This window comes from Bidens hawaiensis, unplaced genomic scaffold (genome assembly GCF_021521415.1).
Source record: "Bidens hawaiensis isolate Kalapana, Puna unplaced genomic scaffold, B.hawaiensis_p1.1 tig00000820_1, whole genome shotgun sequence".
NCBI classification, from domain to species: domain Eukaryota; kingdom Viridiplantae; phylum Streptophyta; class Magnoliopsida; order Asterales; family Asteraceae; genus Bidens; species Bidens hawaiensis.
The window spans coordinates 3,518,966-3,534,539 of NW_027491048.1; the positions used below are offsets into that span (position 1 = coordinate 3,518,966).

Here is a 15,574-nt window from a genome sequence, read left to right on the forward strand (position 1 = left end):
TGGTTGTTAGAGTGTGAGAACTATGAGTCAAATTTTGATGACCTTCCAAACTCTTTGAAATCTAAAGATAAAATTTAAGGTAACACCAATAACTTAGTTATGTAGTTGATTACTCTAAATTTTTTACTTTCATTGTTTATTTTGTGTTTTCTATTTGAGTTATTAGTTTAGTTCATAACTAGAAACTTCCAAAAACATACAATAAACTTCTATAATCATTTATTTTGTTTGTCAAGTTGTGAATGTAATTTGCTTTTTTGGTGAAATTTTGAATAAGTTGATGATTGGTAAATGTGACTCTGACATGTTTAGATCTTCTTTTGGTCTTTCTTTTTTATGTGTATATTTAGTTTGTCTTAGTTTAAGCTTGTATTAAGACAATATGAATGATCAATAGTTTGGTTACTAAGTTATGTTTATTATGTGTGTTTGTTTAATATGACAGTGAAAAAATATTATGCTTTTGATAACCAGTTTGTTGCATTTTTTTAAAAGCATATGAATTTCAAAGATTGCGGTTATAAAATTATGTTAAAAATTATGATTTTTTAAATGTTTTCTTGTGAAATTTTATGATTGTCTATATTTATATGGTAATTATTACATTCACACATTTTGTTTTTAGTTTTACATAATCTTCTAGATATTAATGTTAACATAAACTCATTATGAAATACATTAACATTTTAGTTTAATACTTAATTAATCAAGTTGCATGGTTTTTTTTGTTTTTCAGGTTCTATAGCAAAATGCTTTTGTTTTAGAACGGAAATTTTTTAAGTTCATATTGGGAAAATACGATTTAAATATTTTCATAACTTTGCTAATATAGATAAGTTTGTGCAACTATTAACTCTTTATTTGACAATGTTACTCTCTAATATTTTGTTTAGGCCATCCTAATGTTAATATATGGTTGTTTATTTATAAAATTTTATGGTTTTATATATTGATTTTGTTATTTATCTATTTTCAACCCGTGTGTAACACGGGTACTATCCTAGTATATATAATGTCAAAAACAGTGGCGGTCCAAGGTTTTTAGAGGCCTCAAGCTAACTATCAAGTTGGGGCCTTTCTTTTCTAAAATTTTTAAGTATAAACCCTCCTCCTTTATCCGGGCTTGGGACCGGTAATAATAAACCAAACGTTTATAGTCGGCGGAGTTAAAATTTATTTTTTTTTAAGTTATTTCGTGTCGGTCAAAAATAATATTTATATGAAATTTATTTTTCTAGCTTTAATAGATGCAAATTGTTTAATGAAATAATCATAATCAATTTCTCCTATAAAGTTCTTCTCAATCGACAAAAGAGCTAAACCATTTAACCTTTCTTGTGACATTGTAGATCTTAAATAAGTTTTTATCAACTTTAATTTAGAAAAACTACGTTCTGCAGAAGCAACAGTCACAGGAATAGTTAACACAATTCTATAAACACAATTCTATAAGCAATATAAGCATTCGAAAAAGAATCAAACTTTTTAATATAATTTAATATGTTTATAGGTGTGTTAGATTCTATATCTATCATGTCCCTTAGCATTTTTAGTTCTTGAAATAAATCTAAACCATCAATGTCTACCTTGTCATCATGTTTCAAAAAATTCTCATGATTAATACACTTCTTTTTTAAAATTTCTTCATCGAACGATTTTAACTTTTCTATACTAAACAAAAAAGCGAAAATAGTTTCAAACTCTTTAAATTGATTAAATCTACTTGTGAGTGAAGATATAGCTTGATCTACTATGTATAAGAAATAATCAGTCCTAAAACATTCGATGGGAGTTTTTAAAGTTTCATTATCAGTATTTTGATCAAACTTTTTATTTCTACGAATAATATGTTTCTCACGAAAAAAAGGTTCAATACCACTATCTAGACATATTTGTTTAGTTGCGGTCATAGCCTTTTCAAATCCCTACTCTCTATAAGTTTTAAAAAAACAAATAAGTTCATTTAGTTGTTTTATAGCATCATCAATACACATATCTTTTGCTTGTAAGTTTTTACAAACTATATTAATAGCAAACAGAATATCATACCAAATAACCATCGCTAATAAAAATTCAAAATTTTCAAAATGTACCGTAGCTAAATTTTTAGCATCATCTTTAGTTTTAAGATCAGTACTATCCTCATATAAATCCAATAATGCTTCTCTTATTTGCGAAGCTTGAAACTTAATTGCTTTAACACTTTCTAATCGACTTTCCCAACGTGTTTGTGATAATGGTTTAAGAGTTAAATGTTTTACATTATCTAGTAAAATATTCCATCTTTTAGTGGATGATGCGAACAAACAATAAACACGTTGTAATACACCAAAAAAATCCTCAGCATTGTTTATAGAAATAGCCATATCGGAAATTACTAAAGTTAAACTATGACAACCACATGATGTGTAAAATGCTCTAGGGTTAATGTCTAACAATCTTTTTTGCACGCCTTGATGTTTTCCCTTCATATTCGATCCATTATCATAACCTTGTCCTCTAATATCATTTACATCAAGCCCTAGATTACTAATTTCTTTAATAATAGCATCAAAAAGGCCTTTACCACTTGTATCATCTACTGTTAAAAATCCTATAAAATATTCATTAACTTGAATCGGAGTTGATGAAACATCTACACATCGTAAGACAATGGACATTTGTTCTTTGTGACTTACATCGGGAGTGCAATCAAGTATAACTGAAAAATATTTAGCGTCCTTAACCTTTTTAATAATTTTAGTTTTTATTTCATTTGCTAACAAACAAATCAATACGTTTTGCATTTTGTGTCCAAGGTAATGATTATGAATTTCATTGTCTTTTATGCGTCGAATATGTTCTTGCATTATTGGATCAAATTCCGCAATCATCTCGATAATAGCTAAAAAATTACCATTATTTTCTTCATAAATTTTTTCATTCTTCCCACGAAATGCTATATTCTTTTTACCAAAACTTTTTACAACGGCGAGTATTCTTATTACCACGTTTCTCCAATGTTCTTTATCTTTATTTATTTGATCTTAAGTTTGTTTATCAAGTGTTTTATTTTTCGCCAATCTTACCTCTAATTCCATCCACGTTCTCATATTGACAATATGCGCATTACTTATTTCATGTTCTTTTAATTTGGCACTAAGATTTCTCTAATCATTACTACCTTCATATGCTAATTTACTTATACATTGATTCACATTGAATAACTTACAACAAAAACAAAATGCTCTATCTAGTTCAATAGAATAAACCAACCATTTTCTTTCTATTTTTTCTCCATTCGGTAACTTTCGGATATAAAGAGATCTATTAAAGCTTCTTGAATATTCATCTTTTGGAAATTTGTAACCATAAATTTTTACCGGGCCTTTTTCTACAATTAGATCCCTTAAATTACTATTGATATTATTCCATTGACTTGGGTCAACAATATTTGGAGGTTCTTTAGCTTGATTCTCATTTGGAAGTTGATCATCATTTATAGGTTCATCGTCACTTGTTAACTCATCAATTGTAGGTTCATTATTTGTAGGTTGTTCGTCATTTGAAAGTTCATTACTTATAGGTTGTTCGTCATTTGTAAAGTCATTATATATAGGATGGTCGTCATTTGTATGTTCATTGTTTGTAGTTTTTGTGGATGTGAAAAATTTTAAAATAGCTCCTTCTTGTGATTGAACTAAAGCCTCCCTTTTAAGTCTTTTTTGTTTTTTTGCATAACCGGATTCGTATGTTCGGTGTCGGTGTGACATTGATTAAGGAAAATTCTATTCTAATACAAATATACAATTAAGCACAAATGTCAAGTAGGCAAATAGGGCATTAGGCTGAAATCTAAAATTAAGCTTAACAGTAAACCGTCAACACAACTAAAAATCTAAACAAGCAAACAAACATTAGGGCAATAGGCAGGCTGAAATCAAAATTTAAAACTAACCGATTGGTGATTGCACAGAGACCAGAGCCGATTGCAAACTGATTGCAAGCCGATTGCAAACTGATTACAAACTGATTGCAGAAAACTGATTGGTGATTGCACCAAGACTTTTCGCCACTGATTGTTGCAGAAAACTAAAGCCACTGATTGATTACAAACTGATTGCAGAACTCACCGGAGTCACTCAGTCACGATTTGTTGTATGTCTGATGGATTAATCAGTGGTTAATTTATACTAGTCGATTAGAGATTTAGATCTATTAATTGGCGATAATAACAAAAAAAAAATTACCGTTATAATTTATTTGCTGTCCAATCCCTTCATCCTTGATTAGTTGAATAGTTGGTTGATTCATGATTGAACTATTGTGATTTGTGAACCTCCAGGCGTGCGCCGTTCTCCTTGACTCCATTTAAAACCTAAACATATCGCCATTATTACTGCATATAGATATATAATTTTTTTTTTAAATGGGGGCCTTATAACTTTGGGGGCCTCAAGCCCTTGCTTAGCCCACTTTGTCTATTGGGCCGCCCTGGTCAAAAACAAAATCCGTAGAAACATCCATAGCATTATCGAGAAAATAAATATATTAAAAAAAAAATACTTAACAAAGACAGTAGTAAAATCCGTATATAAAACTTAACTAATGTTTTACCCGATGCGTTACGCCGGAGCAAGTCGGTAAAACCCAAGCATTCAGTTGCTAAGTTGACAAGAATTCAATTGGTTTGGTTACATGTGTTATTGTACCAGATCTAAAACCAAAATATTCGATGCTTATTTGATCGGTAAACCCATACGTTGGTAAACCCGAGTGTTGAGGTTGTGAGTCTACATACACGAATTCGGTTGGTTTCCTTCACGTTTATTACCGTAATGGAATTAAAACAATAAAAAACACAAATTGATGTTATGTTGGCAGTTTCGGTTGGTTTCCATAATGTTTGTTACTGTAACAGAATTAAAACAAATAAAAAACACAAAATTACGGTATTATAACTAAAAATTAAACAGTCGTGTCCGACGGTTTAATTTTTGTTACCGTCGGAAGGTTAATCTTCCAACATATTTCTCTGTATTGAAATCAATAGTTCATCACTTTCTTGTACAAATTTTTCAACAATGATTCATGGAAAACAAACGCCATGGTTATTTGTCCTCGAAAAATTAAGCGATTTACACTATAGATTTGCTTGAGATGTAGAAGATGAACTATTGCGTCGAAGGATGAACTATTGCGTCGGACGACGGATTAGCTTCGTGTTTTGTCGGAACATCATGACACGTGGCAACATTTTAGAGACTCATCTAATCCGTTGGATCAGTTCTTGTATACGTTAGATCCAACAGAAAAAATTGCTATTTTGGGTATTTTTTTCGAAACCATGGCTGAAGTTGAAAAAGAATGATCAAATATGACTATTTTAAGAAATTTTCAAGAAAAAATATATATATATATACATGGAAGATTGCAACATGCTGCAAATTCATTATTCACCATTCATAAATCATAACTCATAAGGGCAAGGTCATTTTTTTAAAGTATGCAAGGATATTGAATCGTAAATCTTCCATTGGTAGTTTTGCACTATGAGAAACGTCCAATATATATGAGCTTACCATCAACCTAGCTGAGTTGAGACGCCTTTGTTTGTCGCTAATACCGTTAGTAATAGCACTTAGCAACGTAATATATGTAGCATATATATGATCCACGTTTTTCCACACGTAAATAACACAGAGTTTTGTTCTAAAACCACACATTTTGTGTGCTAGCTAGTATGGATGTTACCAAACGATTCATTACTAACCCAAAGAGTCATGTATCCATCTTGCAACCTATATCCAAAAATGCATATATATACCATAACCAAAATCCACAGACCAGTTTTACTAAATTTTATTATTTCATGAAACCAAACTATTCACAACATGATCATTAACCTCATTTTCTCTTCAACAAAATGGTTATATTCCCATTTATGGTTCTCAGACATACTCGTGGCGATGTTCATCATCTTCGTCTTCAACTCCATACTTCAAAGACTCACCACAACAGGTCCTATGATTTGGCCGGTGCTCGGAATACTTCCAACGGTTGCCTTATACGCCTACGACATTTATGAAAGTGGTGGCAATGTTTTGATCAAGAATGGTGGAACCATTTACTTTAGAGGTTTGTGCATGAGTGGTACTTATGGGTTTGTCACAAGTGACCCTATTAAAATTGAGTACATGCTCAAAACAAATTTTAATAACTTCCCAAAAGGGAAAGCTTATAAAGAGAGATTATATGATTTTCTTGGAGATGGAATCTTTAATGCCGATGGTGATTTGTGGCGGGTTCAGCGTCGTGTGGCTAACTCTGAAATGCATTCGGCTCGCTTCATGCGGTTTTCCATGGACTCAATTAAAACACTTGTGCATGGCAAGTTGTTGAAGCTTTTAGAGGCTAAAAGAGGGTGTGTTATTGATCTACAAGATGTGCTTCTTCGGTTCACTTTTGAGAATACTTGTGCGGTAGCGTTTGGTGTTGATACGGGGTGTTTAGAGGTTGAGTTACCTGATACTCCTTTCACTAAGGCGTTTGAGAGAGCGACTAGTGGGAGTTTGGTTAGGTTCTTGATCCCTCATTTTGTGTGGAAGCCAATGAGGTTTTTAAAATTAGGGTTTGAGAAAAGACTTCATGAATCTATCAAAATTGTGCATGGTTTTTGTGAGAAAATAGTGACAGAAAGAAAGAATGAATTATTATCCAACAAGGAAGGGATAAGTGCTACTTCAAGGTGTGATCTTTTGTCAAGACTTATATTAATGGAACAAGAACAAAAAGATGTGTTTTTTACTGATAAATTGTTACAAGATTTTTGCATAAGTTTCATATTAGCAGGTAGAGACACAAGCTCAGTGGGATTATCATGGTTTTTCTGGCTAGTTGCCAAAAACCCATTGGCAGAAACCCAAATCCTCGATGAAATATACAATATCATACGAGAACGAGAAAACCTTAAGAACAACAATCATGATAACATAGTATTTACAGAAGAAGAACTTAACAAAATGGTGTATCTACATGCTGCAATATCTGAATCTTTACGTCTCTATCCTCCGGTCTCATTTGACCACAAAGAGCCGCTAGAAGATGATGTTTTCCCTGATGGAACGCGAGTGAAAAAAGGTGCACGAGTAGTTTATTGCATGTATGTCATGGCTAGGATGGAGAGCCTTTGGGGTAAAGATTGTCACGACTTCAAGCCTGAACGGTGGATCAAAAACGGGAAATTTGTGAGCGAAAGCCAGTTCAAATACACGGTGTTTAACGCGGGTCCAAGGTTGTGTGTGGGTAAAAAGTTTGCATATACACAAATGAAAATGGTGGCAGCTTCGATTTTATTAAGGTATAAATTGAAGGTTGTTGAAGGTCATGTTGTGTGTCCAAAAGTAAACACTACACTTTACATGAAGCATGGGTTGTTGGTTACAATGGAGCCTAGGAAAAAGGAGTATTGATTGATGATAATTTTGGACATATGGAGGTGTTTGCTTCTTATTTGTTGTAATGGTACTTATCAATTATTTGGATTGTTAATTAGGGTTAAATGCAATATTTGTAAGTGTAAAAGATAATGAAATTGTTTATGCTACAAAAACTTAATCTTCCATGATAAATGCATCCAAACTATTGTTAGATGCATCCTTGATACTTGCTAGACGATCTAATGCCAACATTCTCTATCAAACAAGCCTAAATCTTCATCTCACTCTAGTTTCCTCTCTCATTGTTCACTCTAACCTTCTTTCATACATGTCATTCACTTAAGGATTAGATTCAACTAGTGTTACACACAGCGTATTATGCCAAGACAAGTTAGTAAAACACTAATACCCGAGCGTTTGTAAACCCCAACTATTATCGCCCCGAGTGTTGAGGAGGTAAATTGATGTGAATTGGGTTGGGTTGGGTTGGTTTTGGTTACGTGCGTTATTGTACCGGAACCAAAACAAAAAAAAAATAAAAGTTGAGGTGGATCAATGGGGTGGCGTCGTTGAGTAAAACTTGAGCGTTGGTAAAACCTGACATTGTCGATCCCAAGTGTTGAGATTGTGAGTTTACGCAAATTCGGTTAGTTTCCTTCACGTTTGCTACGGTACCGGAAGCCAAGGCTCAAAATTGTTGCAAATATTTTAGCCAACATAATTGTGAAGAAATATGCGATTGATCAATTCTAGCATGTGTCGTACCCTGCGACTTTTTTAATATTGGAGGTTATGTATGGTGTACTTCATGTGGTTGATCCCCACAACATATTTGCAGAGAATCAAGTTAGTTTTAGAAACATGATAGCAACAAAAAGCATAAAATAATATGTTATACACTGTTCACTTTTTTATTTTTTATTTTCTAGAACGACCCATAGTATACTCTTAATTCACTCATATTAACCACACATATCTTCGACTTAAGTTTATGTATAGCTGAATGAAACATTATATTACAATGGTTATCATGAGATGATATACAGTACATGCTAATATGCATACAACATATGGGATAAACTGTTAACATTAACAAACGTGCACGTTGCGGTGGTAAGTTAACGCAAATTTGGTCAGTCTCAGTTACGTTCGTTACAGTACCATAACTAAAAAAAGGTCGGTAAAACCCGAGCATTGCTGGCCAGGCGTTACGGCAGTGAGTCTATGTGAATTCAGTTGGTCTCAGTTACGTTAGTTACGGTATTGGAACTAAACAAAAAGGTCGGCAAAACCTGGGTATTGCGGTGGTGAGTGGGGAAAACATGAGTTTTGTCGGTCTCGGGCATTGTGGTAGTAAGTCAATAGGAATTTAATCAAATTCAATTATGTTTGATACGATACTAGAACTAAAGAAACAAAAAAAACAATAATATTGACATGGCCCAATATTGAACCGCCATTTCGCTCAAGAGGTAGATATGAAGAAGAACGAAAAATTGAATTATATGATCAAAGTGATTATATTCAATAATAAACTAAATTAAAGTAATATACTTTCGATAGTAAACTAGTCTTTAACCCGGCGCGTTGCGCCGGGCATGCGGCCATTTGGCTCATGAGGTAGATATGAAGAAGAACAAAAAATTGAATTATATGATTAAAGTATATGATCAAAGTGATTATATTCAATAATAAACTAAATTAAAGTAATATACATTCGATAGTAAACTAAACTAGTGTTCAACCTGGCGCGTTGCGCCCGGCATGTTGAATATGTTCATGTACTCGTCATATTGCAGTGGTGTACTAATATGGTTTAGATTGGTACCATAACTAAACCAAAAAACTGTATTTGTTGAAATAAAAACATTAACATGTAAAAAATTAAAATATTTAAAAACAACATTTATTCGATTATGTGTGTTACGATACATAATAAACAACATTTGTGAAACACAAACGTTAAAACACATAAAGAAAATTCTTTAAATTAACATATAAAAATTACCATTTAAAAAATATGTATTTAAAACGTAGTTTATTCGGTCAGTGAAACCCGAACATTGATAAAACCAAGCGTTGTCTGTCCCGAGCGTTGCGGCGGTGAGTCAACGCAATTTCGGTTGGTTTCGATTACATTTTTGGTACTTGAACTAAAAATAGGCAGGCAAAATCTAAACATTGTCGTTATGTGTCGGTAAAACCCGAGCATTGTCGGTCCCATACGTCTTGATGGTTAGTCGACGCGAATTTGGTGAGTCTCGGTTAAGTTCGTTACAGTACCAGAAATAAAATAAAAGGGACAATAAAATCTGAGCATTGTCGGTCCTGCGCGTTGCAGTGGTGAGTCGAGTCAAATTCGGTCAGTCTCGGTTATGTTATTTACGGTACCAGAATTAAAACAAAAGAATTGTTAACCCGGGTGAGTCGTTAAAACCTGAGCGTTGTTGATCTCGGGATTTATGGCGGTAAGTCGACACAAATTTAATTTTTTTCAATTACGTTCATTACGATTTAAAAAAAACAAAACAAAACCAACTTCGTCCAATGACGAACCGCCACTTGGCCCAATAAGATGCCTAGCGGCACCAAACTTTCATTATATATATATATATATAAATATATATATTATATAATTAAAGTAATATACTTTTAATATTAAACTAAACTAGGTAAAACACCCAACGGGTTGTGTGGAGTAAATGATGCAGTCAATAAAAAATATATAGTTAAAAGTAGGATAAAATGGTAAAAGACGTCATTTATGTTTGATCTGATTTTCAGTAGACGTCCTTTATCGAAACAAATAGCAGAAGACATCCTTTATGTTTCAAATCCCTGTCACGCTATGTCCTTTAAAACTAACCTAATTAAATTTTCTTGTTAAATTTGGTTATTTGCAAGACACATGAGGGTAAACTCGTCTTTTACTCATTGAGAGACTATATGTGTAGATAACTTAAACTTTGAGATAAAAATAAAAACATTTAAAGATAAAGTTTGTCCTCTCTCTTTATCTAACCTAAAACTTCATACCCTCTCCCTCTCTACACCACTATAACCACCATCACCAACTCCAACCACCACCATCATCTCTCTCTAAACCATCTCCGAACACCATATATATGCATCTTACTCTCGAAGACTTTTCACAAACACCTGGTGTGCACCCACAAAACATCCCCAAAACCCCAAATTAAACTTCAATTCAACACACCACAAAATCCCAAATGAAGCTCAAATCAAAAACCCTAAAGAACAACAATAAGAATTCACTAAACGGATAGATCCGAATCAATAGAACCAATCAAGAATCATAGTGAAGAAAGCATGCTGATGGGTTTGTTATTATTATTAAAGACCATTGTTGTGCCGGTCAAAGCTTGAAAGGAAAGGGTTAATATTAAAAATCAGAGTGGTCGGAGGGGAAGAAGTTGCCGGAACTGGTTTGTTGGTGACTGATGGGTGGGTTTGGCTCTAAGCGCAAGTGGGGTGTTACGGTCCGGTTATGCTAGCGAGAGAAAATAGAGGGATAATGAGGTAATTCCGGCGACGTTGGCCGTTGTGTTGGATCTGACCGATGGTAGTGGTGGTGGCTTGAACTGGGAAAACATGGTTGTGAGTGTGAATTAACACTGTGTTCCCGAGTTTCATTTAACTGAGGAAAGAGAAGGAAAAGGAGAGATGAAAAAATTATGTTGTGTTCCAGAGTTTCATTTAAGAAAGGAAAAGGAAGGAAAATTTAAAAGAGGTGTTCCCGAGTTTCATTAAAGGAAAGAAAATGAGGGGATGGAAGTGAAAATGATGAGTAAAATAAAAGAATTTGTGTCTTTCCAAATTGGAAATAATTGAAAGGAAAATAAGTTGAAGAGAAAGAGGATATGCCAAAAGAAAAGATAAGAAGATAAAATTTTCTTTTCCTTGCTTTTCTTTTCATAAATGAACACGGGAACACAGCATAAGAGAGAGAGAGAGAGAGAGAGTGTTTTCTATACATTTTATTTTTTGATTTTAATTACTAAATACAAATATTACAATTCTACCCTCATATGCAAGACAAATGACCAGATTTAACAAGAAAAATTAACTCAGTTAGTGCCAAAGGACATAAGTTGAAAGGGATTTGTTACATGAATTATGTCTTCTGCTATTTGTTTCGATAAATGATGTTTCCTGAAAATCCGATCAAACGTAAATAACGTCTTTTGCTATTTTGTCTATGTAACAACTCGGGTTTTCCAAATTTATATAACCCGACCCGTTTTTACTCGGAAAAATTTTATCCGTAAAATATCGCGTTTACCTTGTCATTTTTATATAAATTTTATTTGTTTATTATATTTATTTAATATATATAGTTTAACTTTGAAAAATATACATTTTTAACACAAAACTATACTTTAAACCTATCTTGTCTCCACCCCAATACTTCAGGGACCAATATGTAAATCTACCATATATATTATAATATTATAAATCTAACTGGTCCAACCAGGTGCCCATACCCGACCCACATCACAAACCGGACCCGTTTGATTGCCTTGAACCATAATTTTCGTAATAATTTTGGTAATTAAATCATGGGGATTGATCCTCATACCATAATCGATTCCACCGACCTATTTGATTAGGAAACCAGATCAATTTCGATATGTATTAACCATTTTACTAGACCGTCTTTACTCGTTAAACAAACTATATTATAACGAACATAATAATGCAATTAATCGGAGATATATAACCCTTGGAGCAACGTCTTTCAAATCCCCAATTTTAATTATGTTACATCGACCTGCAAGTACCTGTTCTTGATCCAGTTCAGGCCGGCTTCTGTTACGACAATTTAACATCCTTCAGTTCACCGATTAAGGTAATTAAATACGTAATTGTATTCGTCGTTCATCCTTCTGCATTAACCCTATGGTTAATTGAACATAAACAAACAGATTTAATCAGTTTGTTGTTCTAGGGTTTATGCTAAGCTGCGTCTATTTATCTTTATTTTCAGTTTTGGATTTGATCAGATTAACACCCTAGCCCAGATGGCTTGGGTGATTTTGTTAAAGATGTTGGGGCTGGAGGTCACGGGTTCAAACCCCCTCCAGACGCGTGTTGATGTTTTTTTTTATTAATTTAGCTTTATATAATAATGTGTTAAATAAATTATTATCTAACTTTTTTTTATAATAATTAACTTACGTCCTATTAAAACCGACATATTAATCGAGCACCTTGTCGAACCGCTGTTAAAACCATATATATATATATATAATATATATATATATATAAACGAAGACATAAAAATCCTACGTGTCGCGATGTGGTCGCTCCCCAATTTTTTGGAGTCACCAGATTTTCTTGATTTTTGAATGGAGGCTTCTCATGCATTTGACCCGAATTCATGGGTATGGGTCTTACCAAACCCAGATATTCTTTAAATGGGTTATACCATCTCATTAAATTGAAAATTATTCTCACCAAATTATTTATGTAAAAATCCTATAAAATAGGATATAATAAAAAATAATATCTTATTTATTTTAAAAAAGATATATATATATTATTTAAATTAAAAAAACAATTTGATAGTAAAAAAGTAAACGCGTTTTGGGTCTCATCAAACCATAAGTATATTATTAACTTTCATAAATAATATTTATAATTAAAAAACCAATTTCATAGTAAAAAAAATAAACAGGTCTTGGGTCTCATAAAAACCATATAGCTTTTAAACCGGGTTATAACATCTCATTTATTTGTGAAATAAGTTATCATCAAACCATAAGTATATTAATAACTTTCATACAATACAAAAGTATAAATTAAAAGAATAAATAAATATTAGAACAAACAATATAAAACAACCCCGTAATACGGGGGATAAAAACTAGTATATATATATATAGGGGAGAGATATTTTGAGAACTATGTTGAGTTTTAAGAACTTCAGAACTCAATTCTAGGCCACACATTTAATTAAATGGAATGGAATATGTGGTTGATATTAAATTTGGCAAAAAAGTTAAAGTAGGAGAGAGAATAAATATGTAAGTGGTTATACTAACTTTTACGTCCGTTACACATGTATAAAAAGTCGACTCGGTGGGTAAAAAATTATGTAATTTTTTTACGTGTATATAAATTAAATATATTACGCATGTGTAAAAAAATTCGAAAAAAAAAATCGTTACACTAAGTTCTTTCGAGTTTTTAAAACTCAAAGGGGTTCTTATTTGAAATCTCCCCTATATATATATATATGTGTGTGTGTGTGTGTGTATTTTAGTATTAAATTTGTTAAAGGTTTTTAATATAAAATATATATTTAAATTTTATCTTGTTAATTAATATATTAAAGTTAATTACAAGTATTTTATAAAACCATATATTTTATAAGACTTATTATTTATTATCTAGCATTTGCAACAAGTATTTAAAAGAAATCTTTATTAATAATATATATATATATATACCTTAAGCGTTTTTTTTAGATAAGCAAATCTCGTTATATAATCCGCCCAAAGTGTTATAAATGTTTATTTGAGTATTTAAATGTATTTTATATAGTTAAATCATTTTATGAACAATAAAGCTTTGTTAATAAAATTAATAATAAAGAAATAAGTAACTTTCGCGATAACCCATTAGATCAGTAAATCTCGAACCTCATCGAATCTCGAACGTCTTTGATTAGCATTCGTATTTTAAGTTCGTAGTTACTTTTCGTCATAATTCATACTTAGGATTTACGTTGGACAATCTCGAAAGAATTGACGTTTCGTATCTTTGTTTATCTCGTTTGCTTTCTCGATCAGGTGAGTACCACATTCCCCTCTTTTACTCGTTTTCATACTGTTTTTTGGGGACATATGCAACTATTGTCTTATGTGTTAACAACTTATACCTTACTTGTTTATGTGCTTACATGTTTTACGTGAATCGCATTCGGAGAGGTCCAACATAATCTCAGAATAGTATGATCATACGCCAGTCATTAGCCTTTGTGCTTCTCGACATCTCAGTTATACTTGCTCATTTGGTTAATTTGTTATTCTCATATGACTTGTTGCAGCTACGTATTTTGTTATATATACTATATGTACAACTAAACTGGTGTGTTACTCACTCAACATGTGTTGTTGACAAAATTCTATTTTAAACGCATATGCAGGTCATCGTAGAAATCTAATGCGGGTTGGTGAAGACTTAGTGAAGAATTTAAGTTAGAAATGATACGATCAAGAATTTAATTTGTAATTTTTGTTTGTTTAATAAGTTGTATTTTTGTACTTGAATTATTTGAAATTATTAAATAGATATTGAAACTTATATTGTGCATGATAGTAACCTTGAGATCCGTGACAATCAGTTCACGCCCCGGCATTTCCGCCGTAGGTTGGGGTGTGACAGATTGGTATCAGAGCCGAAGGTTTAAGATAGGTCGTTAGTGATGCCTTAGTAACATGCTTAAGAGCCCCATACGTGCTTATTTGTTTACCTGATGTGTTCTATTTGATTGTTTATTTTATTTGTCATGCACACACACACAACTCCGAAGCTATGCTTCACTCTCAAAATATTTTATTACTCCAAGACCATGTCTCATCCTTAAAATATTTTTATAACTCTGAGGCTACGCCTCAACCTCAAAATATTTCTATTTAATTTTATTAAATTGTTTTTTTTATTATCAGAAATTTTCTTGAGAATTTCTTTGCTTTGTTTTTGCTCATACTTAAGCATTCAACGTAATCGGCTGAACAGTTACACCCTTTATTGCTTTTTATTGTTTTTAAAATGTCTAGTCGGGTGTAAAACCCATGGGACGCCATGGACACGCCAACTATGCATTTGCACAATTCGTTATACTTGCGATATTTTGTTGGAAAATTATCATCCGTTATGTTACACAAGGTGTTTCAACTACTTATGTTTGAGTTCGTTTATTCGTTATTAAGTTTGGTCGGTTAAATCACCATGTAACGCTCATGGGCTGACAAACTTAATTGATTCATTGAATTCGTTAATTAAGTCGGGCCATTCAAATTGCCATGTAACGCTCATGGGAAGCCAACTCACACGTTTGTTTTGGTTTTGGTATGCTAAAAAGCTGGGGAAACAAAATGCCATGGAGAGCTTATGGGAAACCCAACACA

The 15,574-nt window shown here is 32.5% G+C and overlaps 1 pseudogene; it reads left to right on the forward strand.

Moving 5' to 3' along the window:
- Positions 1-5,783: 5,783 nt before the first annotated feature.
- LOC143540344 (cytochrome P450 86B1 pseudogene) lies at positions 5,784-7,461 on the forward strand (annotated as a pseudogene).
- The last annotated feature ends 8,113 nt before the right edge of the window (positions 7,462-15,574 follow it).